General features: G+C 41.4%; 1 protein-coding gene across 4 annotated transcripts in view; it reads right to left on the reverse strand.

Moving 5' to 3' along the window:
* CALN1 (calneuron 1) overlaps positions 1-20,474 on the reverse strand; it is a 625,214-nt gene that overhangs the window by 507,899 nt on the left and 96,841 nt on the right. Inside the window, exons 1-2 of one of the 4 annotated variants that reach the window (XM_054560450.2) lie at positions 19,309-20,380; positions 18,936-19,002 (exon numbers count right to left, since the gene is read on the reverse strand). The exons of 2 other annotated variants lie outside the window; for them this stretch is intronic. The gene's annotated coding sequence lies outside the window, so the exon portion shown is untranslated. Of the gene's footprint in view, positions 1-18,935; positions 19,003-19,308; positions 20,381-20,474 lie in introns of those variants that run through there. One more of the 4 variants, XM_054560451.2, reaches the window with a different exon arrangement.

Genomic DNA, 20,474 nt, shown 5'->3' on the forward strand with positions numbered 1-20,474 from the left:
CAACATGGTAAGACTGTGTCTCTAGAGAAAAATTTTAAAAATTAGTCGGGCATGGTGGTGCATGCCTGTAGTCCCTGCTACTCAGGAGGCTGAGGTAGGAAAATCACTTGAGCCCAGGAGTTTGAGGCTGCAGTGAACTGTGATCTTGCCACTGCCCTCTAGCCTGAGCAACAGAGGGAGACCTTGTCTCTAAAATTAATTAAATAAATAAACTAAAGAGCCTCATTCACATTAACTTGAAATGATGCCCTTTTGTGATGGTCAATTTTATGTGTCAACTTGACTGGGCCATGGGTTGCCCAGATATTTGGTTGAACATTATTCTGGATGTGTCTGTGAAGGTGTTGCTGGATTAAGATAACTTTTGAATTGGTAGCCTGAGTAAAGCAGATTCTCCTCCCCAGTGTGGGTGGGTCTCATCCAACAGTGAATAGAATGAATAGGCCTACATGGAATGAACACACTAAGAAAGAATTTGCTCTTCAAACTGTCTTCAAGCTGGGACATCAGTCTTATTCTGCCATTGAACTCAGACTTGGACTGGAGCTTTTCACTATCTGATTCTCAGGTCTTCAAACCAGACTGGAACTACACCGTCAGCTCTCTTGGGTCCTCAGCTTGCTGACAGCAGACTGTGGAATTTTCAGAGTCTGTAACTGCATGAGCTAATTCCTTATGATAAATCTCTTTAAAGTTATACAGATAGATAGATTAAGATTAGATAGATACATATAGATAGAAAAATAGAGATATATGATAGATGATGGATGGATGGATAGATAAGATAGATAGATAGATAGATAGATAGATAGATTGTTTCTTTGGAGAACCCTCATTAATGTACCTTCCTTTTTTTTCCTCTACAGTACCAAGGACCCAGGCACATTGCAGTAGGGTAGTATTATCATTCTGAGCAAAGCCCTGTGTGTTCTGCAGCGCTTCTAAAGCAGTGCTACTCAAAGTGTGGTCTACAGACCACTGCCAATTGCACAGCATTTGTTGCTGGTCTGCATTGAGGTAAGTACAAGAATTGAGAGAAAGCACTGAAATAACAATTTAGAGCATTGCCCCAACTTCTATTCTAAGCACATGACCAGTGGACTTGATTTTTGTATATTTTTGCTTCTTTTATTTTATTTTTTCTGGTAATTCTTTCTTACTGGTTTTTGTTTTGTTTTGTTTTATTTGGTATTTTTTGAGACGGGAGTCTTGCTCTGCCGCCCAGGCTGGAGTGCAGTGGCGCGATGTCGGCCACTGCAAGCTCCGCCTCCCGGGTTCACGCCATTCTCCTGCCTCAGCCTCCCAAGTAGCTGGGATGACAGGCGCCTGCCACCATGTCCAGCTAATTTTTTGTATTTTTAGTAGAGACGGGGTTTCACCATGTTGGCCAGGATGGTCTCAATCTCCTGACCTCGTGATCCGCCCGCCTCGGCCTCCCAAAGTGCTGGGATTACAGGCGTGAGCCACAGTGCCCGGCTCTTACTGTATTTTTTTAAAGTATCAGTCTACAAATGACTGAAACTAAAAAAAAATTAAAACTGGTCCTTCCTCACAAATAGTTTGAGAAGCATAGCTCTAAAGAATTTAATTTATGTTGTATAGATTTGTGGTAATGAACCACAGAGAGAGCAAGAAAAACATTTGGAGAATTGCATCTTAACTTGTCCCTGAAACTTTTTCAAAGAGCTTAAAGGTTTCTTAAAAGTCTTAGATGGACTTTTGAAAGAAGCTGAAAGACTTCAATTGATTCCTGAGCTCTCTATAGAGTGCTAGAGAAGTACAAGGCATCTCTTGCAGACTTGACAGCAATCCGTGTCCTCCAACTACCAGACATACAAGGGGCAATATTAATCTTGCATGCTAAAGTTTAAAGAGCCTAACCAGCCCTGACACAGCCTTTGCCAAATTCCTGTAAAATCAACCACGAAAGCACACCAAAATAATGATATTTTCAACAACACCAATGCCAGGTTATGGAAGAAGCTTTCATAAAATCAGTACAGTTAGGATTAGAATGAATAATCAGTGGTGCAGCCTTGAAGTCAGAGACGGAATAATAGAGTCAGATAGTACAGGGATAAGAAGAGATTGTTATCTACCCAAATTCTCTTCTATTTCAGGGACTTAGGGATGACCAACCATAACAGCAGGCAATCACCCTTCTGACTGGAATTGCTTTATTAAAGCAGCCAAGGTCAAATCTCCCCACCGTCTCTTCCACCACTGTGAAGCAACAACTTTTTTCCTCTAGCTACTCATGGATCATAACCCCCCAGTATGCAAGGTGGCTAGGAATGGAAGGTCTGAGACATGGACCCTGCACATGAAGATGAGAAATTAGCTGCAAGGCACAGGTGTTGGTGAGAAGGATCCCAGGAGTAACGACCTATGGGGATTATGATTTTTCATGCATTGCTTCTGATTCAGGAAAAACTGCAGAAGGCCTCAAATAACCCAGAAATATATATCTCTTCCTCTCAGTCCAACAGCTACATGGTGGAGACAAGAAGATCTCATCTTACTCCAGCAAAGATGCTCTCAACAAAGGCCAGCTAGACCCTGGACATTTGGCTAAGCGCTTATAAAACAGTTTTGTTCCCTTGTTAAAATCCTGCAGGGGCATGCCAGTTGGCAAACACTTGGTTTGGACAGATCTCAAATCAGACAAGAATGAGTAAGCAAAAACACTAACGTAGTGGTCTGTGTAAAAGTTCTGCATCATTAGAGAAGGAAGAACTTTCAAGAAGCAGAGCAAAAGCCTATTGCCAACAATGATATAATACAAGAAAAGACAATTTTACAAACTTTAACAAGGTGTCTATGACATAGGAATGCAAATTCATTAAGAAATATCAGAGTGAGAAGAAGAGATATCAAGACAAAAAGAAAAGGCAGTAAGCTGAGAAGTAGGCCGGTATGGAAAAGGTGTAAGCATTTGCAAACAAAGGAGAAATCCAAAAACAGTAGCAGAATGAAAATCTGCATTAAAGGTAATGAAGAATATTTCAAAGAAACAAATTTTAGCATATAACATAAAGCACCCATGTACCCACCACCCAGATTTAATGATATTTTGCCTACTTCACTTATTTTTTTAAAGAAACAACACATTACACTGAAACCCTTACCACCTATTCTTTCACTTCCCTCCCTCCACAGTGACAACTCTATTATCCTTCCTGTCCATGCTTTTAAATTTGTCCACATTTCGATGTAACTACATAGAATATATTGTATTATTGCTGTGTCTATCTTTAAATTTACATAAGTGATATTACACCATCCATATGCTTTTGCAACCTGCACGGTTCACTCTATATTGGATTTCTGAGATCTATCTAAATCCATACACATACACCTAATTAATTTTTTTTTTTTTTTTTTTTGAGATGGAGTTTCACTCTGTCACCCAGGCTGGAGTGCAGTGGCGCGATCCTGGATCACTGCAAGCTCCGCCTCCCGGGTTCACACCATTCTCCTGCCTCAGCCTCCCGAGTAGCTGGGACTACAGGCGCCCGCCACGACGCACAGCTAATTTTTTGTATTTTTAGTAGAGATGGGGTTTCACCGTGTTAGCCAGGATGGTCTCGATCTCCTGACCTTGTGATCCACCAGCCTCGGCCACCCAAAGTGCTGGGATTACAGGCGTGAGCCACTGCGCTCAGCCTAGTTAATTAATTTTTAACTGCTTAACATTTTTCCATTGTATAAATACCCAATTGTATAAATTACACAATTGATGGAAAAGTGTGCTGCAGTAAATACCCCCATGTGTATCTCTTCATATGTATTTGCAGGAACTTCTCTGAACTGCATACCTAGATAAAATATTACCTGGTTGTTGAGTATGCAAATCTTAACCTTTATTGGATTTAGTGAAATTGCACTCCAAAGTGATTGGGTTACTTATTGGTATATAATAGTTATTTATTGGTATGTAACAAATTACCCCTGAACTTTGTGGCTTAAAATAAATATTTATTATCTCAGGTTCTGTGGGTCAGTATCAGGAGCTGCTTAGCTGGGTGGTTCTGGCTCAAGGAGTCTCCTCTGATTGCGGTCAAGACACTGACTGGGGCCACCATCATCAGAAGGCCTGAGCGGGGCTGGAGGATCCATTTCCAAGATGGCGCACTCACATAGCTCTTTGTTCGTGTGAGTTGGGAGCACTCACATGGCTCCCAACATGATGCCACTCAACATGGATTTGGAAAGAGATGTTCATAAAAGGTCTCACTTTCTTCTGGGTCTCTCCATAGGGCTGCTCAAGTGTCCTTATGACATGGGAGCTGGATCACCCCAAGCAAGTGATCAAAGACATGGGAGCAGGGGCTCTTATGACTTGGTCTTGGAAATCACACACCATCACTTCTGCCACATTGTTTTCATTAGAACTGTGTCACTGAATACAGCCAACACTTAGGGGGAAAGGAATTAGACTACACCTTTTGAAAAATGGAGTATCAGATAATTTTTAGATGTATTTGAAAACCACCTTAGTGATTGTGACAATTTACAGATCCACCATTAGTCTAGGAGTGTGTCAATTTCCCCGATAGCCAAGCCAAAACTTGGTATTAGCAGACTGTTTCATTTTTAATTGGATTTCCTTCACTGCTAGCTTAAGCATCTTTTTATATGGCTTTTGCTCATTCAATTTCTTCTGCTACAAGTGTGCTTTTCATCTTTATGTACTGGATTGGTTATAATTTTTGCACTGCTTTGTCCTTCTATGTTACTGTCCAGTGTTCAATTTCAATCTTATTTTTAACCCCTTTTCCCCCAAAATTAGTCAGAATTATTGTTTCTTACAGCCGATACTTATCTAAACTTTTCCACAAGTTTGCCAATTTTCTGTTCATCATTGGTTCTTGCAGGCTACTCTTTTGTTCCAGATTCAATTTCTTTTTCAATGAAGTGTAAATGTAAATAAGGGGCTATAAATGGCAAATTTTCTAAGTCTTTGTCTTAAAAAGTCTTTATTTCAACTTTATTTGAATTATGAAGGTTAACCTAGTAGAGAATTATAAATTAATGATTTCCTTAGTACTTAGAAAGTGTTTTGTTGCTGATGAGAAATCTATAGGTATACTTGCTGTTCACCTATCCATACTCATTCTGGACAATTGTAAGTCATTATGTTTTCAGATATAGGTGCTCTCCAAATCTCTTTATTTTCTTTTTGTTAAGCTCTTATTAGATGTACATTGGACCTCTTTGTTCAAGCTGGATTCTCTCGACTGGTTCACCCAAAAGCTATTCACAGTTCATCTGACTGAGGAAGCTGGGAAGCCAATAACTATTTTCCAGACTTTCTTGCTACTAAGGTTCTGGATGAAAGTTAGTTCTAATATTCAAAAGCTCTTACACAAAATTTGCAATATAGACATGAGGTGAAGGCAGTGGTATACTGGTAAATGTTTATAGCACTCGGTCTCAAAAAGAAACACTCTTGATGTGTAGCATTTTCCATTTTCATGGCGTAAATATTCCCACAAGGGCCAATTCCAAGCTCACAACATAGTACCACTAAACATGGATTTGGAAAGAGATGTGCAGCAGTATACCAGCATACCACCATGCAGTATCTCCACCACACAGACACAATAGACTAAATTAACCACAAAATCACAAATAATAGTAAAATGTAGCAAAATGATTAGGAAGTGATGAATTTTAAATATTTATTACCTTGATTTTTTAATTTGTTTCATTGTAAGTTTATATTCCATTTTTAAGAATGAATGCATAGGCTGAGTGTGGTGGCTCACACCTGTAATCCCTGCACTTTGGGATGCCAAGGTGGGAGCCAGGAGTTCAAGACCAGCTGGGCAACATAGTAAGACCTCTTTTCTACAAAAAATAAAACAATTAGCCGGGCACAGTGGTATGTGCCTGCAGTCCTAGCTACTCGGGAGGCTGAGGTTGGAGGATCGCTTGAGCCCAGAAGTTCAAGGCTGCAGTGAGCCATGATTAAACCTCTGTACTCCAGCCTGGGTAACAGAGAACGAGACCCTGTCTTAAAAAAACAAAACAAAACAAAACAAAAAAAGGGTGCATTTAATAATCACCTCACAAAATCCCTTAAAATTTAAAAGTGGGCTCTCACAAGCCAGTATGAGCTTATGAGCTAGCTCCAGCATGTCACTGGCTGTTTCCTTGCCATGTTTTGACTTTCTACAAAAAAGAAGACATGAAAACGTGACATTTTCCTGCAGCAACATTCCATTGTTCACTCTCCAGTTTCCTGGCTGTGACAAAGCAGCTATGGTGGTGGCAGCAATGGCTTCTGAATCCCCAGATCACAGCTCTAAGGGACCATTCTCCAAATGTTGGGAAGTCAAGAGAATGTTGCAGGGACAACATACTGCGGTGGCAGCCTCAGTGGTAGTGACTCTCCTGGAGAGTTGACTTTCAGTTATTCTGGAAGTCATTCTGGATAACCACCTAAAATCCACTCCTTCAACCCTTGAACAGTTATGCAAGCATCAAATCCCTTATATTAAATCCCCTCCTGCTTAAAATACCCAGAGCGGTTACTGGTTCTTGAACTAAGTCTTCACTGATACATCATAGTATTGTCCATATTCCTTAAACTCTTTTTAATTGTTCACATTTTTACCTCTCTGTGTATCTTAGAAGTAATCTCTTCAAATTATTTGCAAACTTGTACTTTCTCTTTTCAGTTTTTACTGAATTGTGGTTGAACCTGTCTAATGAATTTTTCATTTAAATGACTATATTTTCCATTTCCAGAAGTTTACTTTGGTTCTTTTATAAACACACCTCTTATTTTTCACTGAGTATCAATCTTTATGATTCCTATACTTTCTTTCACCTTTTAACCATTTTTTTTATTTTTTATTTTTTTGAGACAGAGGTCTCACTGTCACCCAGGCTGGAGTGTAGTGGTGCAATTTGGGCTCACTGCAACCTCTGCCTCCCAGGTTCAAGCAATTCTCCTGCCTCAGCATCCCAAGTAGCTGGGATTACAGTTGTGCACCACCATGCCTGGCTAATTTTTGTATTTTTAGTAGAGACAGGATTTCACCATGTTGGCCAGGCTGGTCTCGAACTCCTGCCTCAAGTGATCTGCCCACCTTAGCATCCCAAAGTGCTGGGATTACAGATGTGAGCCATGGCGCCTAGCCCTTTTAACCATTTCTGACTTATTTCATGTTTTTCTTCAGAATGTCATTTTATAATTTCCATTTCTGAAGGCACTAATCCTCTTTTTGTACTACTCTGATTTCCCCAGTGACAAACTGTTTCCCAGTATGGCCTGTCATTTGTTAAGGGGAGGAACCCCAGCAGCCTTTGCAACAGGTGACGCTTTTCCCACTGGAGTTCCAAGTTCACAGAGATCCCCGTCCATCACACAGGGCATCTCACCAGTTGAGAACCAGTCATTCCATTAATTCCTTAACTTAGAAGCCTGTACTACGCAGGTAGCGTACATTTGGACTGCACATCCCCTGGAACACTGGCTGAGAGTTTTGATTTGTCACTGTAGCCTTTCTCTTTTGCAGCCATTGATCTGGGAAGAAATAAGCATCACTGCTACTTTGCTGGGCCAGTGGGGAGACTGAGCCTAGCTCCCACCTGTAAGTGAAAACTGTAACCTCCACCTCCCGGGTTCAAGTGATTCTCCTGCCTCAGCCTCCCAAGTAACTGGGATGACAGGCATGCACCACCATGCCCGGCTAATTTTTGTATTTTTGGTAGAGAAAGGATTTCTTCATGTTGGCCAGGCTGGTCTCGAACTCCCGACCTCAAGTGATCCACCTGCCTTGGCCTCCCAAAGTGCTGGGATTACAGACATGAGCCACCGAGCCCGACCATATGTTGAAATTCGTATTGCCAATTTGATGGTATTAGCAGATAGGGCCACTGCACTCCAGCCTGGGCAACAGAGCAATACTCCATCTCAAAAAAAAAAAAAAAAGAATTTCAACATATGACTTTTGGGGAAACACAAACATTTAGTCCATGAATAGTAAGTTGCTACTAGGTTGTGCAAGAGTAATTGCAGTTATCGCCAATACTCTTGCACCAACCATTACTTTTAGTGGCAAAAACCGCAATTACTCTTGCACCAACCTAATATAACAGAATATGTGGCTTAAACAACAAACATTTATTTCTCATGGTTCTCAAGCCTGGAAAGCCAAAATCAGGGTGCCAGCTTGATCAAATTCTTGATGAAGACCCTCTTCCTGGTCTACAGGTGGCCCTCTTCTCATTGTGTCCCCATGAGGTGGACAGCAGAGAGAGCTCTGGTCTCTCTGTCCCCTTATAAGGAGACATTCATTAGGATTCCACCTCACTAGTGAATGAGGCCTCCACCTCCCACTCATTAGCAGATAGGGCCTTTGAGAGGTGATTGGGTCACTATATCATGACCTAATCACCTCTCAAAGGCCGTATCTGCTAATACGATCACACTGGCAATAAGAATTTCAACATATAGTCGGGTGCAGTGGCTCATACCTGTAATCCCAGCACTTTGGGAGGTCAAGGCAGGTGGATCACTTGAGATCAGGAATTTGAGACCAGGCTGGCCAACATGGTGAAATCCTGTCTCCACTAAAAATACAAAAATTAGCCAGGCATGGTGGCGCATGCCTGTAATCCCAGCTACTTGGGAGGCTGAGGCAGGAGAATCACTTGAACCTGGGAGGTGGAGGTTACAGTGAGCCAAGATCGCGCCACTGCACTCCAGCCTGGGTGACAGAGCAATACTCCGTCTCAAAAAAAAGAAAAAAGAATTTCAACGTATGACTTTTGGAGAAACACAAACATTTAGTCCATGAATTCCAGGGGGCTGGGAAACCGAAGTCTTGTTTCCTATTTCCTCCCTGTGCCAGTCCAAGACATCTTTTGTCTCTGCATGAACATTAAAACCCCATCATCAGAGCTTTCTGGGAGGCAGGGAGGTTCCTGTTGTTCAGTAGCGCCCACTCCTATGCTTATCTCCCTGGGCTCTGAGTTTCCCCTTCCTTCCTTTCTTTCTAACTAACTGATTTTATTCATCAGAGCTTAGCCAGGAAAACAGAGCCTACATCAGGCAGTTCAACAGAAGGATTTAAAACAGCTATCTGCTAAGTTGTTGGAAGGGTGGAAAAGCCAAACAGAGATACTTAGCAGAGATTAGAGATGGCAGCAACATATTCCCACCCCTAGTCTGGAAGGATGTAGGGAGAGGGTGGTACTATCAGAACCTCAAAGTTGAGTTTCCCAAAAGGATCTAGCACCGTGGCAGGGGCTGCCCAATAGGAACTAAAAGGAGAGATGGAAAGGCTTTGCTCTGCCAAGATTCAAAGCAAGAACCACTAAAAAGAGACAGCCACTGCTGGAGACAATTATCAAAAGCAGATCGAGATGGGGAAAAATACCCCAGCCTCTCTCTTTTTCCCGCCTTTTCATTTCCTGCTGGTGTCTCCTTTTGGCCAAATCAGTCAGCAGCCTATTGCCAGGGAATCTGGAAATGTAGTTTGCAAACATCAAGCCCTACCATGCAGGGTAGCAGGAGAAAAAGGCAGATAAATCCGTAAGAAAGCAGGCAGATGACCAGCCGAGCGACACGTTTAATATTCTTTTTCTATTTTATTCTGCATTTCTATGTTGAAAGCAGAAAAAGCACCCATGTTAGCTTAGGACACTGACAGAGGTAGATCTCCAGGTGACATTTTTGAACTTCAAGGATAAGGAAGAATGCTCTGAGCATTCAGGTAGAAAATACAGGTTACCGGCCAGGCGCGGTGGCTCACACCTGTAATCCCAACACTTTGGGAGGCCAAGGCAGGCAGATCACTCGAGATCAGGAGTTTGAGACCAGCCTGGCCAACATGGCGAAACCCCACCTCTCCTTAAAAATACAAAAATTAGCCAGGCATCATGGTGCGCACCTGTAATCCCAGCTACTCGGGAGGCTGAGGCAGGAGGATCACTTGAACCTGGGAGGCAGAGGCTGCGGTGAGCCAAGACCACACCACTGCACTCCAGCCTGGGTGACAGAGCATACCCACAAAAAAACAAAATGAGATTCAGTTTCCTTCAGAATAATGGCTTCTGAAGATTCCTCCAGAAGCAGCCACAAAAACAACACTATCTCCACCTCCTGCCGCCTTGAATGGGTCACTTCAATTAAAATAAGTAGAGAAGTTTATGAAGTAAATCATGAAGAAATATTTTAAGTCAAATGTAATAGAAAATAAAATTCTCACTTCAAACAATTCAAACTAAAAAACACTGAAGTACAGTGAAGTCCAAATGAAAGATGATGAAGGTCATTTTATGTTTGAAGGTAAAATTCAAAATGATAGCATATTAATCATAAACTTCTATGTACCATATCATAGCACTGTAAAGTAAAAATAATTTAAATATAAAGAAAAACTGGCTGGGCACAGTGGCTCACATTCATAATCCCCACACTTTGGGAGGTTGAGACAGGAGGATAACTTGAGGCCAGGAGTTCGAGACCAGCCTGGGCAACACAGCGAAACCTCATCTCTATGAAAAATTTAGAAATAGCCTGGCATGGTGGTGCGCACCTGTAGTGTCAGCTACTTGGAAGACTGAGGTGGGAGGATCGTTTGAGCCCAAGAAGTCAAGGCTGCAGTGAGCATAATGTTGCCACTGCACTCCAGCTGGGACGACAAAGCAAGACTGTCTCTAAAAAAGTAATAAATAAATAAATAAATAAATACAGATTTTTAAAAATGGTTGAAGTCTTTAAAGACACCCTCTAAGCCTCTGATAAATTACCTGGACAAAAAATAAAAACAAAAAGGATATGAAGAAAAGTGGGTATTAGGCTATGAAGGCTAATTTAATGTGTGCGTTTCTGACTGTGTGTGTCCCCCAGAGATCCGTCAAATTATCAAATATAAGACCACAGAGCAAACTTCAGCATAGGTATTTTAAAAGTTGGTCTACCACAGTTGAATTTAAGTAGAGACAATAATGAAAGTCAATACTTTAAGTGTATACTGCACAGGTGATGGGTGCACCCAAATCTCACAAATCACCACTAAAGAATTTATGTAACCAAACACCACCTCTTCCCTAAAAACCTATGGAAATAAAATTTTTTTAAAATAAAATAGAAGCCAAAATTGAAAATTTTATTATATTCTCCTAAATATTTCCTAGGTCAATGTTTAAATTAAAGTTTTAATTACAGGCTATCTTTAAAGTAATGAAAATGGAAACAATACTTATTTTTAAAAATAACAAAAACAATACTTATTTTTTAAAATCACAGAGTTTAGCAAAGGAGCATTCAGAAAAAAAGTTTTGTTATTTAAATGTTCTCTTTATCTTAAAGAGGAAAAAAACCTAAGTCCTCAATGCTAACTTCTTAGTTAAAAAATAACAACAAAATAAAGAAAATAGAAAAAAAAGGAAATAATGAAAGCAGTGAATTAGAAAACAGATAATTTGAAAAAGCTAGTTCTCCAAAACAAAAGCAGTAAACAACAAATCTGACAGGTTTATTAAAACAAATATAGAAAGCATAAATAGATAACATCCTGAAACATGGGAATTCTACATGCAACTCCAGACTAATAAATTTTAAAACACTGGTTAAATAACTTTGCTCTCAAGACATAGAAATTGGATTTTTTTTAGTGAAAACAAGATGATTTAATATTATTCACACTTATTGAAAACCTTGACATAACACTTTGTTATACAGTAATTTGAAGATCTGGTTTTGGGTTGAGTTTATTTCCAGACTTTATTTTCATGTCTGCCATAACCAAAAATACACCTCCATAAGAGACACAGATCCAAATGGAAGAAAAATGTCATTGGCAGTATTTACGAAGTCATAATATTCATTCTTCAATTCCATCTGACAAGCATGCCAAGGTTTTTGCTGACATTTGGCTGGTGAAGTTTCATCTTCCCTAACGTCAACAGATGATTTTGCAAACTGAAAGCAGTTGCATTTTCATATTTTTAACAAATGAGTCTGAAACTCCCTTGATCTCTTCATTTGGAAGTTTCTCACACAGCTGACAAAGTTCTGTTTCCAGATTTTTGAACTTTACAGAGTAGAGTTTGTAGATAGTGCACTCACCATCTTTTTTTTTTTTTTTTAGCTACAAAATCACATAATAGTTGAAACATTTCCAAAAACATCTATTTTCAAAAATGTTCTTTCCACAGCATAAGGTTCCTTTGAGAAGCGGTGATTTCCTCAATCTTTGTTAAAATGTCATCTTTACCTGTGTATGGCCAACAACATCCCACCATCTCAGAAAAGACCAGAAAATGTGGATCATTTGACTGTTTATGACAGAAAGCGTGCAACTCTTATTTGTGTTTGACAATTCATTTAAGAACTTTGCCCCGAAATAAGACACCTGCTTTGTTGTGGCACAAAAGCCACCTGCAGCCATCTTCCATCACATTTCAAAGATGTAGGCCAGTGAGAGTCCACAGAGATCTACATTTTAAATTGTCTTTTGGAAGTTTGTTAATCATTTTGGCCAACTTCTGTCCAATCTGATGAACTCCTCAATGTTCTAACTCATAGAGTAACTAATGAAGGGCTCCTTTTGGGAGCAAAGGAAATGTCAGCTTGATCACTGTCTTGGGGTTTACTTGGGCCTGTTAGATCAGCATGATCAAAAGCTGAGGCTTCTTGGTAGACGTTTTGTAAAGCCTCTTGCCCATTATCTATTAGTCTAGTTGAAGCAAATTAATATAATTTGTAAATCCCTGATATGGTTTGGCTGCATCCCAAGCCAAATCTCATCCTGAATTCCCACATTGTGGGAGGGGCCTGGTGGGGGTGATTGAATTATGGGGGCGGGTCTTTCCTGCACTGTTCTTGTGAGTGAATGAGTCTCAAGAGATCTGATGGTTTAAAAAAAAAAAAGGGGGTGGGGTGTGCGGAGTTTCCCTGCACAAACTCTCTTTTTGCCTGCCGCCATCCACATAAGACGTGACTTGCTCCTCCTTGCTTTCCTCCATGATTGTGAGGCCTCCCCAGCCATGTAGAACTCTAAGTCCAATTAAACCTCTTTGTTTTGTAAATTGTCCAGTCTCGGGTATGTCTTTATCAGCAGCTTGAAAACGGACTAATACAATCCCCCTAACCAGGCACTTGCGTCACAAGTCACTGGAAAGTACCACAATACCTCCCAGTGTGAGATGCTCTCCTTTTCCTAAACACTTCACACCAGACCAGACGGCATATGGGCAACTGAAGGCGGCAGTGTCATTCTCTACTGTAGATAATCAGTAAAGTATAATTTCCTCCTTTTATTCTTATACTCCAAAAAAACACCTTACATGCCCTCCCCTTTGAAAATCAGGCAGAGACATTACCATGAAACAAGGAAAAAGACAAGAAGCCCCTTATGTCCACTATTAAATAACACTATCCTAGAAATTCTACTTAATGCAGTAAGGCATGAACAAAATAAGAGACTATTTAAGAGGAGAAAACTAAAAAATAAAAATGAGAAGCCTAGAGTGAAATACATGTAAATATTTAACTCATCTTTCATAGTTAAGAGACATGCAGAGTTTAAGTAAAACAAAAGAAATTACAAAGGAAAAGATGAATAGCCTTGCCAGTACAAAAATATAAACTTCTAAACATTATAAACAGCATAAATAAAGGTAACAGGCAAACAAGGAACGCAAAGACTATATGATAGACAATTCACAAAACTGGAAAGACAAAGAACTAATAAAGTATGCAAAAACAATAGTTGATCTCACAAGCAACCAAACAAATACAATTTTTTAAGAGATGCTCTTATCTGTTTTTTTTTTTTTTTTAAAAAAAAGAGAGAGAGAGACTGAGGTCTTGCTGTGTTGCCCAGACTGGTTTCAAACTCCTGGGTTCAAGGGATCCTCCAGCCTCAACTTCCCGAAGTGCTAGAATTACAGGCCTGAGCCACCATGCCTGACCGTTATCTGCTTTTTCAATGGGGGAGGGTTTTTGTTTCTAGTTTTTGTTTTGTTTTGTTTTTTTTGTTGGTTGTTTTTTTCTGAGACAGAGTCTTGCTCTGTCACCCAGGCTGGAGTGCAGTGGCACGATCTCGGCTCACTGCAATCTCCACCTCCCGGGTTTAAGCATTCTCCTACCTCAGCCTCTGAAGTAACTGAGATTACAGGCGCACGCCACCATACCCAGCTAATTTTTTGTATTTTTAGCAGAGATAGGGTTTCACCATGTTGGCCAGGCTGGTCTCGAACTCCTGACCTCATGATCCGCCCACTTCGTCCTCCCAAAGTGCTGGGATTACAGGCATGAGCCACCATGCCTAGCCCTTTTTCAAACTGTTTTTAACATACTGGTGAGAATGTAATGGGACTGATACTTCACAGCAATTGAAACAACAGTTCAGAGAAAGTAATTTGGCCATTTTGCATCACAAGTCTGAAAAAAATAGTTCTGGCCCTTTGACCCTGTAACTCTATTGTTTTTTTAGTCTGTCCTGAGACGTAGCCAAAGATTTGTGTATCAAGAAAAGGCATTGCGGTGTATTTTTAATGAACAATAACAACAACAAAAAAGATGAAAACAAAAAAAGCAGGTAAAAATACAGAAATAAATAAGCAAAGTACATTCATATCAGAGTATGTTGTGGATCAATGATGCTTACTAAAATTTTAATGACATCCAAACATCTTTATAATATACCACTAACTCTAAAAAGTGTTTCAACTGAGAAAACCGAACACACTTCTCTCTCCTAAAATTCTATTACAATCATGATATAGGGAACAAAATGGAATAAATACATAAACACAGATGTATATATTTAAGTATAAATTGTATTTGTTTAATTATATTTATAGCCGGTCACGGTGGCTAATGCCTGTAATCCCAGCACTTTGGGAGGCCAAGAGGGGGCAGATCACTTGAGGTCAGGAGTTCAAGATCAGCCTGGCCAACATGGCGAAACCCCATCTCTACCAAAAATACAAAAATTAGCTGGGCATGGTGGCACGCGCCTGTAATCCCAGCTACTCTGGAGGCTGAGGAAGGAGAATCGTTTGAACCCCCGAGGTTGGAGGTTGCAGTGAGCAGAGATCGCGCCACCACACTCCAGCCTGGGTGACAGAGTGAGACTCTGTTTCAAATAAATAAATAAATAAATATGTAAATAAGCATAGAATATCGGGGAAAGACTGTCATTGGCCCAAAAACTTTGGCAGATCCCTGGAGGGCAGGATGAATTCATCCATCTTTACAGATGTAATTGGGCAGACAGAAGCCAGGCTGAAAGCATGCAAACTGGAAAGAAAGTGGAGGAGGGAGAAGCGCTGAGAGCACACAGAGTATAGTCCCAGTCAGCAGGTGCTAACATCTGGACTGGAGACAAGGTGGACTGAGGGTGACTGATTTAAGTCCTTCACTTAGATCAGCTTGCTGGGTTTCCCACCCCTAGAAAAAGATCCTCTTAAAAGCAAGCAGGCCAGGTGTGGTGGCTCACACCTGTAATCCCACCACTTTGGGAGGCCAAGGCAGGTGTATCACTTGAGGTCAGGAGTCCGAGACCAGCCTAGCCAACGTGGTGAAACCCTGTCTCTATTAAAAATACAAAAATTAGCCTGGCTTGGTGGTGCACGCCTGTAGTCCCAGCTACTCGGGAGGCTGAGAGAGGAGAATCGCTCTAACCCAGGAGGCAGAGGTTGCAGTGTGCTGAGATCACGCCTCTGTACTCCAGCCTGGGCGACAGAGCAAAGACTTTGTCTCTCAAAAAAAAAAAAAAGCAAGCAGTGATCTCCCTGAGGAGTAGATCTGAGGTTGATCCCCCAGAGTAAGGCCTTCGTCCCACAGCATTTACATGGGGCATCCTGTTCACCCCTTCCCAGTCTTGAACCCTACAATGAAGCCTACTGGTCAACATGCCCCACTGCTATAAAAAGGTTCGCAGCCGTTGGTCTCATTCAGAGAGAAAGGCTGCTACTAAAACCTGCCTCTTATCACAGCCCATCACATTCAGAAACGCCAGGAATGGCAATGACCAAACAAGGATTTCCAGACACTTCAAGAAAACCAGTGTCACCCACAAGCAGGACAGAAAAGGTGACCCCAGACACAGCAAGGATGATTCTGGAAAAAAGAGACCTTGGAAGAATGTTAATGTAATGCTTCAGGGAGAGCTGAGAGGCTGCTAAAAAAACAGTCTGAGATGAGGAATTTAAGAAAGTTTAAAAAACTGATGAAATAGGAGAGAAAATTCAAACTGTATACACAGTGAATTACTGCAGATGCGTTTCAGAACAAGAGAACAGAAACCACAGAGAGGAAATAATACAAGAGAAATTCCCAGAGCAGACGAGATGAAGCTTGAGACTGAAAACGCCTGTCAGCTGCTATATGGGATAAATGAAAAGACCCACAAAGAGCCAAACCTCATAAAATTTCAGAACATCAGAATTAAAGAAAGCACCTAAAGCCCTAGAGGAAGGAACGGACAACGTTTTAATGAATGGCGATCACGCTGCCGTTAAACTGCACATCAGCATCATCAGACACGAGATGACAGTGGAGCAAGTGGTCTGGACATCACAGGGAAAACTAATTTACACCCAGTCAAAATCCAATCAAGACTGGGGCTTAGAAAGTTTACAATTTGGCTGGGCGTGGTGGCTCAGGCCTGTAATCCCAGTACTTTGGGAGGCGCAGGCATTCCAGAATAGCCAGCATACCAAGCCCCCATCCCTACAAAAAATACGAAAACAGGATGAGCGCAGTGGCTCACACCTGTAATCCCAGCACTTTGGGAGGCCGAGGCAGGTGGATCACTTGAGGTCAGGAGTTCATGACCAGCCTGGCCAACATGGTGAAACCCCGTCTCTACTAAAAACACAAAAAATTAGTCAGGTGTGATGGTGGGCACCTGTAGTCCCAGCTACTCGGGAGACTGAGGCACGAGAATTGCTTGAGCCCAGGAGGCGGCGGATGTTGCATTGAGCCGAGATCGCGCCACTGCACTCCAGGCTTGGAGAGAGAGTGAGGGTCTCAAAAGAAAAAAAAAAAACACGAAAAGAATCTGGGCCTGGTGGCATGCATCTGTAGTCCCAGTTACTAGAGAGACTGAGGCAGAAGGATCCCTTGAGCCCAGGAGTTCAAGGCTGCAGTGGGCTATGATTGTGCCATTGCACTCTAACCTGGTGACAAAGCGAGACCCTGTCTCAAAAAAAAAGAAAAGGAATTTTACAATTCATAGACATCACTTAAAAAGAATCACTCAGTGAATTATTGCAGCAACATGCAAAAGGAATCCAAGAAGTGAGAGAAAATGAGATCTAATTCATGAGATGGATTCTAACAATGAGGTGAGAGCCCAGAAGACCACAGTGGGAGCAGGTGTTGTAAATCAGTGCCAAGGAGGGCAGGAAGAAGTGAACTTCCAGCATCAGTGCATTAAAGAAACTGCATACCAGGTGGGCAGATCACCTGAGGTCGGGAGTTCAAGACCAGCCTGACCAACATGGAGAAACCCTGTCTCTACTAAAAATACAAGCCAGGCATGGTGAGGGATGCCTGTAATCCCAGCTACTTGGGAGGCTGAGACAGGACAATCGCTTGAACCCGGGAGGCAGAGGCTGCGGTGAGCCAAGATCACTCCATTGCACTCCAGCCTGGGCAACAAGAGCGAAACTCCGTCTCAAAAAAAAAGAAAAAAAAAAGAAACTGCATACACTTAGTGAGAAGGAGAAGCCAGCATCAATATCAAATATCAAATAAATACAATGAGAGTGGGCTCGCCCTCCCTCCTTCCCTCTTGTTTTCCAATTTATTTATCCTTTTCTCCTATAAATGTTACAGCACTAGGTGGGGTGTGCTGGCTCACATCTGTAATCCCAACACTTTGGGAGGCCGAGGCAGGAGAATTCCTTGAGCCCAGGAGATCAAGGCTTAGTGAGCTATGATCATGCCACTTGTACTCCCATCTGGGTGACAGAGCAAGACTGTGTCTCGAGAAAATAAAAAGTAAATGTTATGAGATTACTTATATCATATTTGTTTCTGCAGTGAGTAATTATTTACATAATCATAGTATTCATATTCACAAAATCTTTGGTTTTGAATTTGAAATTAATAGGAGAATCATGGAAATTTCAGATAGAGAACAAATGTAAGTGCCTGCCACTGTAAGAGTCAGTAATACAGAAAACAAGTTGCAAAAAAGAAGAAAGAAATGAAGAGGTGCTAAGCCCTCCCCTCAAACCATCGCCTTTCAGACTGGGAGGTCCAAAGGTATGGTTTCAAGTTAATAAAGAAAGACTTAAGTTTATGAGCTAAAGCAATAAAGCTATTCAATTCAGATTGGAAAAATAAAAATGTGACTGGCAGAGACTGGGATGGGAAAGGGGAAAGACTCCATGTTCTTCCTGTCTTTCAAAGGAGAGGATGGAGAGATCCCATTTCAAGTGGAGGCTCAAAACCACATAAGGTTGGGCACAGTGGCTCATGCCTGTAATCCCAGCACTTTGGGAGGCCAAGGTGTTCGGGGGCCAGGAAGGGGGGATTGCTTGAGCCCAGGAGTTCCAGGCCAGCCTGGGCAACAATAGCAAGATCCCATCTCTGCAAAATTAAAATGAATTTTTAAAAAAATCAAGTAAGTACTTTACTTGGAGTGATTTCATCCACCAGAATCAATGAGATGAAAAATGGCTTAAAATGCTTGCCTCTGACATGGGGGGGATAGCTGCCAGTGTCTCTTTTACGTCTATCTCTACTTATATTGTTTTTTTATTATTCTATTCTTATATTACTTTTATTAGGTCAGGCCATAAAATCCTATGTAGGGCATAATCACAACTATATAAATATAATTACCTGGACTACCTAGCCACATACATATATATTTATACAGCTATATAAAGTTCTTCAAAGGATATAAACCAAAATGTAAATACTAGTTATTGTTGAGTGATGAACTTACCGTCATTGTATACTTAGTTGTTTAACTTCTCCACACTTAGTGCCATGGGTCTATTTCATTTTTACAGCTAGAGAGAAATTAAAATGATTTTACAAATGAAAGAGCCTGGCTGGAATTTCCTCCACGTGGGAGTAAGGCCCCAGGAAGCCCTCAGACAGGACCAAGGCTGTCTCATGGCCACGGCTAGAGTGACCTGCAGCCTCGCGTGTGACCTGCTGTCTGCAGCCCAGGCCTCCAAAGACAGCCTGGGTCGGAAGCCTTTAAGGGCCCGTGTTAACAACTGGCTGTGTCAGCCAGGACAGACATGTGCCTCCCATCCCAATTTTGATTTTGATTGGGACTGGCCCCCAGAGAATTGCGGAGGATTGCAAACCTTCAGGTAATTAGATGAACGCTCCTGCTGGAAGAAACTCTGCACCAGCTTCACAAGGATGCCGGCGCTGGCCTGCCGACAGGAATGCTTTTGGCAGATGATTTCTAGTTGTTCTTTCTGAAAGTAATTACACAAAAAGTTCCACTGCTTGTTAAGGCTCCTTCTTAAGGCTGTTTTGATCTCTTTTAATTAATAAGTTGCATATGGAAGGATTTAATTGTGATCAATCTCTATGTAACTTCCTTCAAGATCCCCACGTAAAGTGGTCCTGCTAAGTCCACCATACACTTCTAGCTGTTCAGACACCTGTATCAAACTGAGAGCCTTAGACAGCTTTCTGCAAAGTTTGAGAGAATCCTGTTGGCTGAGGCCTCTCTCAAGACGGTGAGAGGTCAGGGATTATTTGATCTACAGAAAATAACTGCACACTGTACCCAACATTGATTGTTGAGAGTTCTCTAGAACAGCAGTTTTAAGACTTCAGTAGCTTAGTTTGCTCAGGTTACCATAACAAAAGACTACAGACGGGGTGGCTTAAACAACAGAAATTAATTTTCTCATAGCCGGAAGGCTGGAAGTCTAAGATCAAGAGGTCAACACGGTCAGGTTCTGATAAGGGCTCTCTTCCTGGCTTACAAACGGCCACCTTCTTGCTCTGTCCTCACATGGTGGGGAAGAGACAGAAAGAGGCAGAGAGAGCAAGCTCTCTGCTATCTCTACTTAAAAGGGCACTAAATTCCATCATGAGGGACCCACCCTCAAGACATCATGTAAACCTAATTACCTCCTGAGGACTAAAGTTACCTTGCCCAAATTCCTATCTAAGCGGTCTAAGGAGTCATGCCCTACAAACCATAAATGCTCGTCAGATGGGTTTTATTTAATCTTGTATATCATGACGTACTTTCCAACCTGACACTGGCATAACATGACAAGACGAGGAAGAAAATCAAACAATTTTACCCCAAAACATGTTTCTTTGCCATATTTTGAAATGGTCCTGCAAAGCTGTCCTTTGTGGGGGAAAATGTGCATCTGTGAAGAATCTCTATTCACATAGCTAGATCTTTTTTTCCAGGCCCTCCCAATCCTAAAGAGATTAAGTAAGAGTCTAGCACTTTCTTAAAGGTCTGAATAGAAAACATTTGTCATCTATCTATCTGTCT

Source organism: Pongo abelii, chromosome 6 (assembly GCF_028885655.2).
Source record: "Pongo abelii isolate AG06213 chromosome 6, NHGRI_mPonAbe1-v2.0_pri, whole genome shotgun sequence".
NCBI classification, from domain to species: domain Eukaryota; kingdom Metazoa; phylum Chordata; class Mammalia; order Primates; family Hominidae; genus Pongo; species Pongo abelii.